We start from the raw sequence: 14,762 nt of genomic DNA on the forward strand, positions 1-14,762 counted from the left end.
AACATCACAGGGATATCTAAAAGATTTTTTTCTCTAAAAATGGATAACTTACTAGTAACCAAATATAGAAATTTATTTGCTCCAAATGTAAATTTTCATAATTATGTGACATGAATTATTTCATATGACATATAAAGTACAGGAAACACTATGTGCCTTTATTTCTCTAAAGTAAATATACCTAGCACCCACTCATCACTGGCTAAGTCTGGCAAAAAAGACAAACATCAATAATTTTTTTTTTACTTTTTTTTAATAATAAATTTTATTTTTATATTCCCCCATACAATTGCAAATGCCCCATTCTGACCCCAATCCCTCCCCTCCCGCCCCCCACCCCCCAAAAAGTGTCTCTGGTTCATAGTTTTTTGTTGATTTTGATTTTCACTTTCTTATAGTTATTCATTTTCCTGGTCCCTTATTTTAAGTTTTCTAGATTCCTGCTATGAGTGAGACCATCCGGTATTTTTCTTTTTCTTTTTGGCTTATTTCGCTGAGCATGATCCCTTCCAGCGCCATCCATGTTGCTGCAAATTGCATGTGTTTATCTTTTTTGAATGCTGAGTAATATTCCATGGTGTATATGTACCACATCTTCTTGATCCAGTCATTTATTTTTGGGCATTTGGGTTGTTTCCAAAGCTTAGCTATTGTAAATAGTGCTGCTATAAACATAGGGGTGCAGGTGTTCTTTGAAATTGATGTTTCTGTGTCCTTTGGGTAAATACCTAGGAGTGGAATTGCTGGATCATATGGAAGCTCTATGTTTAGTAGGTCCAGAAATCTCCACACAGCTCTCCACAGTGGTTGGACCAGTTTGCACTCCCACCAACAGTGCAGAAGAGATCCTTTTTCTCCACACCCTCGCCAACATTTGTTGTTGCTAGTTTTTTTAATATGTGCCATTCTCACTGGTGTGAGATGGTATCTCATGGTAGTTTTGATTTGCATTTCCCTGATTACAAGTGATGTTGAACATTTTTTCATATGCCTGTTGGCCATTTGCATTTCCTCTTCAGAGAAGTTTCTTTTTAGCTCTTCTGCCCATTTTTTGACTGGATTATTTTCTTTGTTGTTGCTGAGTCTCATCAGCTCTTTGCAGATTTTTGTGATCAGTCCTTTATCATTAGTGTTGGGTGCAAAAATGTTCTTCCAGTCGGTGGGGTTTCTCTTTGTTTTTGTTATTGTCTCTTTTGCTGTGCAGAAGCTCTTTAATTTGATGTAGTCTCAGCTGTTTATCTTTGCCTTCACTATCACTGCTTTGGGTGATGTGTCTGTAAAGATGTCTTTGATGTGCAAATCCCGTAGTGTTTCGCCTATATTTCCTTCTATGTATTTTATGGTTTCAGGTCTTATGTCTAGTTCTTTAATCCATTTTGAGTTGATTTTTGTGTATGGTGTGAGGTAGTGGTCAAGCTTCATTCTTTTGCATGTAGCGACCCAGTTTTCCCAGCACCATTTATTGAACAAACTTTCTTTGCTCCAATGCATAGTCTTTGCTCCTTTGTCAAAGATTAGTTGACCATAAATCTGTGGGTTTATTTCTGGATTTTCTATTCGATTCCATTGGTCTGTATGTCTGTTCTTGTTCCAATACCATGCAGTTTTGAAAACATCAATAATTTTTATGTTATTCACAAGGTACTACTCTCTGAACCTCTCTCTTTTTCTTTCCCCCTCCCCCATACTCACATACAGTCTTGTTCATTTTATGTTAAACCAAGACATCAGAATTTACAAGGTCTATAAAAAAAAAGTTGAGTGAGTGATTACTCATGGCCATTGGGCAAAGCACACATGTCCTTATTAACATGGTTCATTTAGAAATGGATCACGCTGCTACTGGCTCAGTTACATATTGTTAAAATCATCTCTATGAACTTTATTCTGCTCTATCAAAGTCAAATTGAGATACCTGTCCCACTTCTTGGGGCAATTTCATATAAAAAGTTTGGTATACACAAAGGAATGACTGACATTCCAGAAAAATTTGAAAATTATTTTTTATTCTGTTGTTGGTAAATCTACTCCAGAAAAATACCTAGCAAGAATATAAAATTATTAATATATTTCCCTGCCACATGTGAAAACTGCACTTTTCTTTTTATTTAAACAGTACCAACTTTGGGGGCCTTGCTGGTGGTACAAGGGTTTAAGTGTTAGCACTACGAAGCTATCCGCAGTCACTGCAGCATGAGTTCGATCCCTGGCCAAGGAGGTGACTCACATAGTACAGCAGACCTCTCCTGACTCACCCACTGCTCCCCTCAGCAGTTTATTTGTCAGTCTGTCCTGTTCCCCACTCTGTCTCTGGTGAATCCTCTCACCCTCCCACACATCTGGCCTGTACCCGGTTCTTGTATGTATGAATAAATAAATAATAAAAAACTCTGCTGAAACAAGTTTTTTGTAATCAATGAGAAGCTCATAGTACCTGGCTTTTTTTCCTTGCTTTTTAAAGGAGGCACTTTTCACACTGTTATCTCAGCATTGCTATTGTTATCAACGTGTTACTTCAATCTGTCTCCAATCTATACCTCCAACTGAGGGATATAAACCATATTTTACATTTCAGTAGTCAATCTGCCTTTTCTATTTACTTTGTGAATAAAATATTTAGGTGTAATTCTTGGCTGATCATATTAACAAATGGTGTCATTACTGGTATAAAAATAACATTTAATTTAAATATGATTTCTCAGTTGAGAGCCTCTTTTATGAGAAGTTAAAATCACTCCCATCAGGGACATAACAAAGTTAAGTGTTTTGCCCAGCACAGTGAGCTATTAAGACAATCAAAAAACTTTTTCCCTAGGTTCTGATGTTTATGCCCACCTTCACCTGTCCCCCACCGAGTACTATCTATAAATTATATAGACTGCACATTTTAACTACATCTACCAAAACAATCTACACAGACCATGGGCTTGTAGATTATTACTGCTCAAAAATTCTTTGGAGGTTTTGAAACTTCATTGCACATTGTAATCACCTGGGGAGTTTTAAAAATGCTGTTGCCTGGGTCACGCCCCAGAGATTCTAATTTAATTGGTAGAGACTGAGGCCTAAGCATCAGGATTTTTAAATACTCCCCAGGTGATTCTAGTGCACAGCCAAAATTGAGAACCACTGTTCTAAATCTTTGTTTTATAGATGAATCAATTAACCCTATCAGTGACACATACAAATTTGATGTGATAACTAAAACTAAAACTCAAGTCTCCAGAATTTCAGTTAGTAACACTTTTCACTAATCCAAGGATTTTCAAATGTGTTTTCCCAAGCCTGGGGTTCCTCAGAGCTAGCGCAGGGATTGTAGAAATGATGGAAATGGAAGAGCAGAAAGAGATCTAGACCTACTTATCCCTCAACAAGAGATGTTTTATCTGTTTTATATATTGATTTGCTTTGGATTTGCAAGATTTCATTCAGGGGGAAAATGGGGAACTGAGGGAAAAATGTGTATCTGCCTAAAGTAAAAGAGTTTCAAGCTACTGCAAATATAACATTTGCATAGTGTGAGATACTTTTCTCAAAGAAAGACACAAAGGTACAAAGAAATGAAGCAAGAAAAAAAAAGAGCTTACTTTGGCAACACATACTAAAATTGGAATGATACACAGATTAGCATGTCTCTCATACAAGGATGACAAGTGTAGAGGCAGGAATGGCCACTGAGGAGGTTTTTTATGATCCAGCAGATGGGTTAAAGGAGGAGTCAGAGTCCTCAGTAGTTTTTTTGCAGGTTTTTATTGGGATTTTCCCGGTACACAGCAGGCTGGGGTGCTGGGGGGCCAGGAGACTGGCAGGCCTCCCAGCCCCCAGAAAGTCTTCACTCTATCTGGGCTCTCCGGCCTCCTCTGCTTCTTTCTCGGCTTCTGCTGCTGCTGCCATCCCTGTGACACCGCCCTTAAAAGCCCCATCTCAGCCCAGGTGAATCCCATCTACCTATGCCCACACCCTACTCCAGGTGCCCGCCATCAGGCATGTATTCAGGACCTCAAGGATCCATCATCTATCCTGATGGCAGTAGGGCAGAAAAGCCTGACATTTTTCCTTACCCTACAACAAGCAAATACATGAAACATTCCATTACAAAAAAGGAAAGAAAAGGAAAAATTATGACTGTAAGTATAACCCCGAGGCCAGTGGATAAAGGTATATATGTTAAAATATAAACCTGAGTATTTGATTTAACTCTACAATGAAGACAGTTCCTCAGGACCAGAACATAGCTGGTTTTAACATTATTGTTCTTAACAGAGAACTGTGTCCTTCCATGCTGCAAGGTAGATTGAGAAGGCCCCTGAGTAACTTAGTTTTGAGAAGGTAAGAGAGATTTTTATTAAACAAACAAGAAAATGAAATGTCAGGAGAGGTCAGAAAAGATTATTGGAGCATGGGTAGGAAACCTGGATAGAGAATCCTAAAACAGGTACTCTGAAGTTTGATAGAACCTAGACGTTTGGTTATTTTATATGTTAAATACGAAAGCCATACAACCCGAGAAGGAAGGAAGAGGAGAATAGATGTTTTATTATCATAGCTGCTATCTGGAGAATCTCCATCCATTTTCCCTTTAGAGCAGGCTAAAGTAATGAAAAAGGTGAGCCATGGAGCTGAATGTGGTTATTCATCAGCTAATGACTCAATCAACATCTACCAAAATCTTGCAAGTTGCTACTTAACATGTGTCTCTAATAATCTTTAGAGTTTTTCTATCTTTATATTTTCATACTCATCTATTCTTTTATTTTTATTTGTTTACAATATTTTCCATTAACACATAAAATATGAAATAGAATTTTATTGTTACATTTTATTATTAATAACTGAAAATAATATATAATTTATAATCATTTTCATATATTATTCAAATGCATATGCCAAAACACATGAATATAATTCTAGAAATATTTTTCAATCCTTACAAAAACTAGGAAGTTATGAATGGTGTCATCTTCTTTCTATTCAAGGAGAATCTTAGGCTTGAAAAGTTTATTTTGCCCAAGGTCACATAACTTTTTTTTTAAGCACACAAGAGCTGGGGCACAGGCCATAAATGCAGGGGGTGAGAGGATTCATCAGAGACAGAGCGGGGAACAGAACAGACAGACTGACTGAAATACACTGCAGTGGGCAAGACAGGAGAGGTCTGCTGCGCCATGTGGGTTTCTCCCTGGCCGGGGATCAAACTCGTGCTGCAGTGGCTGAGGATTGCTTCAAAGTGTGGCACTTAACTCCCTGCACCACCAGGGAGGCCCAAGGTCACAAAACTTAAATCCACTTTTGTAAGGATTTCCAATGTTCCCTCCTCTGCTACACCTTGTTGTTTCAGTCTCTCCATAAGCCCCCTCAGTCAAATGGAAATGCCCTCCATGTTTCTGAAATATGTTGGCCATCACTAAATTGTTTTACATTAATGGAACTCCATTTTCCTTTGTACCCAGAGACCCTCATGTAACTTTATCATGAGTTATAGATCACAGTTTTTAAGAAAGTAATTATAAAAGGTATTTCATGTGTAGCAGCAGGACAGGGCCACTAGCAGGATTTCTGATCCAGCAGACCGGGTAAAGGAGGAGTCAGAGTCCTCAGTGGCTTTTGCAGGTCTTTTGTTTTATTTACCAGGCATATGGTAGGCAGAGGTGCAGGGTGGGGTGGGGGGGGCCTGAAGGCTGACAGGCCTCCCAGCCCCCACCAAGTCTTCACTCTATCTGGGCTGGCTCCCTGGCGTTCTCTATGCTTCTCTTCTTTCCCCCTACAATGTCTTAGCTCATCTTCTGTAGAACAATTCTACCATTGCGTAAGTCTAACCCATGTAACACTACAGTAAGATTTTGTTGGATCATTTATATTTCAAAACATGTATATGGGATTCTGTTAATAGTTGATACTGATGTGTGTATTTTGTAAAATCATCTTCCAACGGTGACTTCAATTCTCTCTTCTTCAATATTTACATCATTTTCCAGCCATTTCTGCTTAGTGAAATAAAAATAGCTAAAAGTTACTGAGCACTTAATATATCCTAGGTTTTTCAATCATTTTAAGAAGAAAATCTTGATTGATCATGACAATTCTGTAAGGAAATACAATTATTACCCCCATTTTAGAGACAAAGAAAATGAGTTTAAGTAATATACCCAACCTCTCCCAATTAACAAGTATAGATTATGGATTCAAAATGAGATCTAAGATCCTTTGATTACTTGACTATTCTTGAACAAGTAATTTTCACACCCTTTAGCCCTTTCTCTAACTCTACCTTAATTGTTATACCTTACTGCCTGCACAAAATCAAAAACTAGGGTTGGTTTTTCGCTGGCCTTCAAGTGCTCTTAGGGTCTCAGCTCATCGGAACTGCTACATGAAAAATGATTACAATGCTCGCAAAGCCCTGCAGCACCTGGTAAAGAAGCCTGCCTGTGCCGAAGCTGATCGAAAAGTGCTGGACTGAGGAGGAAGTGAAACTCTCTGTTGAAGGGCTCAGGAAGGACAGCAAGAACGTCTTCAGAATTAGAAGAGAGAAGCTTTCCAATAAGGAAACAGGAGTTCACAGTCTACTCATATAAAACCACACAACAGAGGTCCTGGCAGGCCCCAGATGTGTTGGACAAAGTGTTGGTGACACTGGTGATCCCAAAAGAAGCAGAGGGAAAGTTGTCATGACAGGGGAAGGGAAGAGAGAAAATCGTCAAACCAACCCACAAAGCTGGCCCACTTCACCCAGGAAAAGAAAAGGTGGAGGAAAAGTTTGGAGGCCACAGGAGAATCCTGAGACATCTGAGAACTCCAGAAAGTGACAGTGGTCTTTCTTTATCCTCCCTCAATGCACCAAAAGGGAGAGAGCGGACCCTGGCAAGACCATCCTACCCAGCCCTACTGCGCTCCCCAGCAGACCAGACTGAAACAGCAATGCCTAGCTCACTGGGGGCCATCAGAGGCCTGAGAAGCAATTCTCCCCAAGCCTGTATGTGTGTTTGTTTGTTTATTGGTCACTTGGTTGTCTGCTGTGCCCTGCCTCCTTTACTCCCTCTGTTTTCTGTCTCATCTAGTTTTCTCCTTTCTCCCCTGAAACATTATTATTACTGTTTTCTCTTCTCTTTCCATTATTTCTCCTCCTCTGCCTCCTTCTCTGTCCTCTTCGCCCTATCTTGCCCCTTTCTTTCTTGGCCCACCTTCATTCCTTTTACATGTCCATATCATCCTTTTCTTTCCTCTTATCTCTTTGTTCACTCCTTAATCTCTTTGGATCCCCGTAATTTTCCAAGACACACCTAGAAGGATCTAGCAGCTCAACAGAGAAGTTCATCCCACCCAACCTGCAAGCAACTTGCAGTGGGCTTGGCCTCAGCATGTGCCTGGAGAGACAGCGCACCACACAAGACTCTTGACTACCACAAGCTGAGATGTTAAATCCCACCCCATGTAGTGGGATTTGCTCCAGGAGCAACGGGAGCAAATCACAGCTCAAAACAACATCTACCACAGTAGAAGAGTGCTGGATATGCACCCAAGTGGGAACTGCAGGAACCCCCCAACTCCCAATCTGGTAGCCCCCATCGCCCTGGGAAGAGTGACAGGAAGTACCTCCAGTCTAGAGTAGGGGTACTGCTGAAGACAATGGAGGGAGGAAATACAAGAGCCCCCACCTACAACCCTACTCACTGGCCACAGTGGCTCAGACACCAGGCATCCACAAACTAACTAGCCATGCCATGATAATGTGCTTATGGTTCACTACTGTGGTGGGGACTGGTCTTACAACACTGAGGATAGGAAAATTTGCCAATAAATGTCACTTCTATTAGTCATAGAAATAAAAGTATTAGTTAATCCATAAACTCACAGGGAAAGAGTTTTCTATTCATATTCTCCCATAAAAATTATAAAAATTACCTCTCAAAAAATGATTCCCAATACCAAGATTTATTTTAATCTTATTTTAGATTATTTCTCTGTTTGTAACTCTACTAAGCTTGCTCATAATAATGACTCTATTATTTTTAAAAAAGAGACAATTCCACCAGCACAAGCAGTAGGCTAGTAGCCAGGTTAAACTGGTACATACATTAAAGATTTCATTTGAGGAAAAATTTATATTAAAAAATCTAAACTGAACAAAATATTTTATTGCTTGTCCTAGATTATTAGAATTATAATCTCTTCAACCCTTAACCATGTTCATGGAAACCTTTTCTAAACTCAGTTTAAGCAATCCTTATTTATATAATATTAGCTGATCCAAAACTGCTTGATTCAGACTGTCACAGAGTTCATAAAATGTGAATTCAAAGTCAAACTGATCTACATATTAAAATAATTTTAAATGAAATTGCACAACCTACAGCTACATATAAAATACAGTGGGAGAGCCTCCCTGGTGGCACAGCGGATTGAATGAAGCACTGTGGGGCTGTCCACAACCTCTGCAGTGCTGGTTTGATTCCTGGCTGCCCAGGGAGATGCCCACATGGCGCGGCAGGCCTCTCCTGTCTACCTGTTGCTCCCCTCAGCAGTGCTTTTGGTCCATCTGCCTATTCTGCTCCCCACTCTGTCTCTGGTGAATCCTCTCACCCTCCTGTGTCTCTGGTCTATACCCCAAGTCTTGTATAAATAAGATAAAATCTTTACCAAAAAAAATACAGTGGGAGGTGGAAGTTAATGGGAAAATCATTGAATGCGGAGCAAACAAATAACTGAAGTACTCATGAGCTACTTTCATTTTGGTGAACTGAAAATATAGTGAAAAACAACCACCCAGCTGATAATGGGAACATGGGGAGCAATCAAAGCTTAAAAAAATAGAGCATGAAATCAGGGTAACTAAAGGGAATAACTTGGAAATAAAATTTTTTTAAAGCAGCTGACAGACTGCAAAAAGTAACTGGGGAATCCTAAGAGTAAAATGGAGGAAAGTGGGCTTTCCCAAAATGTAGGAATAGATTTTCAATTACAATTTAAAAAGTTGCAAGACACTAATATTGAGTCTACTAGTTAAAGTCATAATTAAATTCCACTGGTGGTAGTTCAAAGTCCAGTAGACAGCATAATCCATAAGAAAATAATCACTCAAGTATTATCCACTGTATGTATATACCACATCTTCCTCACCCACTCATCTGTCCTTAGACACTTTGTTTGCTTCAATAACTTTGTTATTATAAATAATGCTGCAATGAATACAGGAGTGTGTGTGTGTGTGTGTGTGTGTGTGTGTGTGTGTGTGTATATATATATATATATATCCCTTCCTATCAGTTTGCACTCTTTGGGTAGATACCTAGGTGTGGAATTGCTGTGTCATATGGTAGTTCTATTTTTAATATTTTGAGAAATCGCCACACTATTTAACATAGGACATAGGATCTGGAGAAGTCTATATTCCCACCACCAGTGTAAGAGGGTTCCTTTTTTTCTCTACCCTCACCACACTTCTCGTTTCTGGTCTTTTTATGTGGCCCATTTTTACAGGTGTGGATGGTATCAAATTGTGGTTTTGATTTGCATTTCTCAGACTTTCTATCATGATGAGCATCTTTTTTCATGTTCATTGCCATCCACGTGTCCTCATTGGTGAATTATCTATTTAGCTCTTCTGCCCATAGTTTGATTGGGTTATCTGATTTCTTGTTTCTGAGCTGAATGAGTGCTCCTACCAAGGAGCACTTCCTTTACCCAAAGGAATTAGAAATGTATATCCACACAAAAACCTAGACGTTTTTGGCACATAGAAGTTCATGGTAGCATTATACATAATTGCCAAATCTTGGACGCATCCAAGAAGACCTTCAGGAAGTGACTTAATAAATTGTTACATCCAAACAATGAAATATTACTCAGTGGCAAAAAGAGGAGCATTCTCAAACCATGAAAAAATATGGAAGAAACTTAAATTCGTGTTATTAAATGAAGTCAATCTGAAAAGGGGACATATTATATTAAGTTTAAATATATAACATTGTGAAAAAGGGAAAACTATGGCGTGGTAAAAAGATCAGGCATTTCCAGGGTTGGGGAGGGGAATGGAGGAATAGATGGGGTACATAGAATTTTTAGGAAAGTGAAAATACTATGCATGATGCCATAATGACAATCATTACACATTTGTCCAAATTCATAGAAATACAACACTAAAAGCAAACTATTATATAAACTATGGCTTTGATTGATTATGACATGTCAATGAAGGCTCATCAATCATAATAAATGTACTACTTTGTGGTGGTGTAGATAATGAAGAGTTTTCTCTGTGATAGGGATATATGGGAAATCTCTGTAATTTCTGTACTCACACTCTGTATTGTCTATACTCACACTTGTTATTAAACAAATGATTCCAAATTAATTTCCTTTCCTCCTCATCATGAAGGGAGAAGACATTTTTTCAAGACAACCAAGCTAATAGAATTTTTAAGCTACAATCCTAACATGATGGTAGTGGTGGAGCAGGGTGGGATAGGAGGATGTAAGTTATGCTTCTAGAGATGTTTGTGGAAACCCTATAAGGCTGCACATAATAGATAACGAAATGTGAAATCAATTATTTCACAGGAGCTTTGTGCCTTCTGAAGTAGTGAGATCTTCTGCATATCTTTTGCTTTCTCTCATCCACAATTCTTTCATCTGTAATACAGAATTACTGAACAAATTATCTTAGAAGTTGTTGCAACCCTAATATTCTACCAATATGTGAATCCCAAACCTTAACCTTAAAAATAACAAATGTTGCTTCTCTTTAAACACAAAAATTGTGTATTTATTGTGTAGTTATATGGAGGAATTAGAAATCAATACATGAATAAAGACACCTATCATTTTGACTACCTGATGGTGCTCGTAACTTCACAAATCCACAGCCCAAGAAATCTAAGGATAGAAAGACAGATGTAAGTCCATAGAATCAAGATATTCTAACAGAAAATTAAAGCATCAAAATGTATTCTTTCAAAGATGTGATTCAGAACTTGCAATAAACATTTAACAAAACTAAGACCAAAAAGGAAAACAGTTTTGCCGAAGGAACATGAAGAGATATCTAGCTTTAAGCTTTCTCCCTCCATTGTGCCCCTACACACACATCCCATGAGTGGATATTTTGCCATGAATACATCAGACAGGTATCTTATATAAAAATATGGGGAAAGGGAATTAAAAGCAGTCATTTTCTTTTTCAGATCTGACAGTGCAACAGGTGACAAAGAAGGGAACCTGGAATGATATGCAACCTCTGTATCATTATGACCTTAATCTTTCACAGTCAAAAAACCAAAAGGTAATGGTAAAAAAAGAAGAAGAAGAAAAGTTTTCAAAATTAGTCAGATTTACCAGTATCATTATACAATCTAATTATTTTAAAGCTGTAGGTGTAAATTTCAAAGCGACAACTGAATGTACATGTCAAAAATATTCTTATTTACTGGTCTGACTTTTGAGGAAATAAAGGAGCCTGAAAACTAATTTAATCCATTTACAATAGATTTAACCCAAAGTGTTCTAGGAAAAAAAGAGCCACAAAATACATTATTTAAGATCGTTATTGTCTGTATCCAGATGCATATAAATAATTAATTGCCTACTAAATGCCAATTTTATCCAAATTATTTCTATACAACAGCAACAAAGGAATGTTTCTTGCTAGATAAGAACCAAGTATTGTCTTATCAATATTCAAAAGGAAAGAGCAATTGGGGTAAGCCCAATGTATTATTTGTCAGATAATGGTGAGATATATAGATATAGAGTGTGTTTGTGTATATATGTTAGAATTATCAAGGAAGTCCTTTTAAAGCTAACTGGCTGGCTAGAGGATGTCTATTTAATATTGCTATACAAATGACTATTATTTAATCCAGCAGAATTTTATAGTCCTTACTCTACTTTTGACTCTCTCTGGAAAAATCTAATCCTGACTTCATCATCCAAATATCAGAAAGTCTATTATTTCTACTTTGGAAGTTTCAGAGATAATCTAGCCTAAATTTCAAAACAGTCCCTTATAAATATACTCTCAGGCTTCAAGGCACTTTTGTTTACATTACCAAGTATTACAGGATACATGAACAAAAAGGGATGTCAGGTATAAACTTCAAAAATGCCCCTATTTGATAAATTTTTAATTCAATAAAAGACATTTATACTTACTAATTAACGGCTATGTTGGGGACAGGGAAGAAAATAAGATATATGCAGATGCTGTCATTGTGGGGCTAACCCATTTGTCTAAGTTCATCTAATTTATAAAAACTTGATACAAGACATGTGATGCTTATCAATCAGCTTTCTTCACTACCCAATATGGCCATCTGTTCCTTTTCAGTCCTCTAAGCCTCATAACTACTACTTTCCCATTATACAGATGAAGCAATGCAGAACTAAAACTTTTATGTAATAAACTCAAAATCATGTATGTCACAAGCTTCAAAGTCAGGTTTTAGCCCATACTTTCAGTCCAGTGCTCGTCTACTATACTAAAAATGGTAATAATCTATGAATAAGTAGACTCACATAATTTATTAGTGGCTGCATGAATTGCATGGTTAAAGGGAGAGTTGTGGCTATATACAAATTTATGGGGGCAAATTTCCTTAAACGAGTAGTTATGTCAGCCATAAACACAAAATGGGGAAGATGACCAATGTGCTCAGTATTTTCTATCTATATACAGAATTATTATTTTATCAGAAAAAGTTATTATATTCTCAAATAAATACATCATTGTGATATAATTATAAATATTTATGTAGTATATAATATTCCCATCTTTATTTATCCAATGAGAACTATAACTATTACCTGGTACCTGGTATTGATAATAAAAAAATGGGTATATAAAAATTGGTATCTATCCAAAAATCACTCATACTCTAGCAAGTAACAGAAATCTAAATAGCTAATACAGTAATGTAAGCACTGTACTTATAAACACAGCTCTAATATTCCTTTACAGCATCTTTAATTTTATATCATGGGTAAAACAAGGTTTGGTATTTCAAATGCCAATTACCAAGTGAATGTTTTAATATGACCTATAATTATCATTATAACCATTGTTAAATTGCATATGATGACTATAACTCTTTCATAAGTTTGTTGTACAAATTACATGGTATAATGCATTTTAAGTGTTTAATACAATGTCTGAAACAGAGAGAGTACTCTAATACCAGCTACTGGTACAAATTAACCAATTGTCCTTTCCTGAATCTCTACCACAAGTTCACTAGAATGTTTATGAAAGTACAAATATAAAAATTCACAAAGTCGAAAACAGAACTAAAGTCAAATTATTGCTAAAATACGGAGTAAATTTATACTAAATGCAAAGATTAAGAAACTAGATTGAAAAAATATCAGTGGATTTGTACTTCTGAGTAGATATAGTAAGTTGTCACTGGCAAGCAGAAAAAAATAAGTAGGAATAATTATTTCATAGGCACAATGGAAAGAAGACTAGAGGAATTAAAATTCCAAAGGAAGAAAGACCCTTCCAAGTATTTTGGGACAAATTGCGTTTCTCAGAAAGATGCTTTAAATCTTCCCCCCAATACCTATGAATATGGCCTTATTTGGAAACAGGGATTTTGCAGATCTAAGAACATCAAGATGAGATCATTAGGGTGGAACTCAGCCACTAGAAATAGGAGAGAGGAAAAATCTGCTGTTTAAGCCAGCTGGATTGTAATAATTGTTACAGCAGCCACAGGAAATTAATACATCAGGTTAAAAAAAAAATTCTGACCATTTTCTCCCCTGGGGCATTTTCTGATTCTGAGCAGAGATGAGGATCAGTCCATTCCCAGATAGAAGGACTATACAGTAGAATTCAGCCCTGTGGGGTTAGTATGTTAGATTAGAAATCGGTTGAAACACTAAACTTAAGCCTGATTTTCCCTGATGTGCTGAGCCTTATGCAGAATGGGAGGCTCGGAGGCTAGGTGAAGGGGCTTTTAAATGCCAGAGAAATCCCTCAAAGTATTCTGAATGGTAAATAAATGTAACCATAATCAAGAGGGGGAAAAAGTAGCAGAAGTAGATGATTCAATTATGCACAAACTGTGACAGACAAGGACTCCAAAATATTATCAATAAGCTGTTAGGACTGTCTAGAAAGAAAGAAAAAAGGAGGGATATTACATATTATCAAAATCAGGATAAAGAAGGCAATCTTACAAAAAAATTGTTATAATTTAAAAAAAAAAAGGAGGCAGATCTAATGAAGAACTTCATGCCAATACATTTGAAATTTAGATGAAATGGAAGAACTCCTTGAAAACTATAAAATAGCAAAGCTGAAACAAGAAAAACATCCCAACAGTCATTTATCAATTGAAGAGATTTAATTTGTAATTAAAACCTTTCACACTGAGACAACCACTATTGCCCTAGCTTACTGCCTTTAAAGAGTTTCCAAGCACTGGCATGGGAAAGGTAAGACCAGACAGAGCCTGTGGACTCACTGAGTTGTAAGTTTGTGGACACAATGGCAGCAGGAGTTTTCCGGAAAGAATACCAGAGAGGCTAGAGCATAAAAAGGAATTTCAGAAAACTGTAGGGACCCCTTCACATACTCAGCTGCATCTGTTCAACACAAGCATGTGAGGAAACTACCTGAGGGCAAGAAAAAAAAAAAGCTAAAAGGATTAGCAATAACAATGTCTCTTTCTTGTACCAGCTCTAAAACAGTCCTCTTCTCACCAACAAAAATGGAACAAACCTGGGGCGGTGATATTACATAGCAGAGTTATAACTCAGGAGTG

Source organism: Talpa europaea (genome assembly GCF_964194135.1).
Source record: "Talpa europaea genome assembly, chromosome: 7".
NCBI classification, from domain to species: domain Eukaryota; kingdom Metazoa; phylum Chordata; class Mammalia; order Eulipotyphla; family Talpidae; genus Talpa; species Talpa europaea.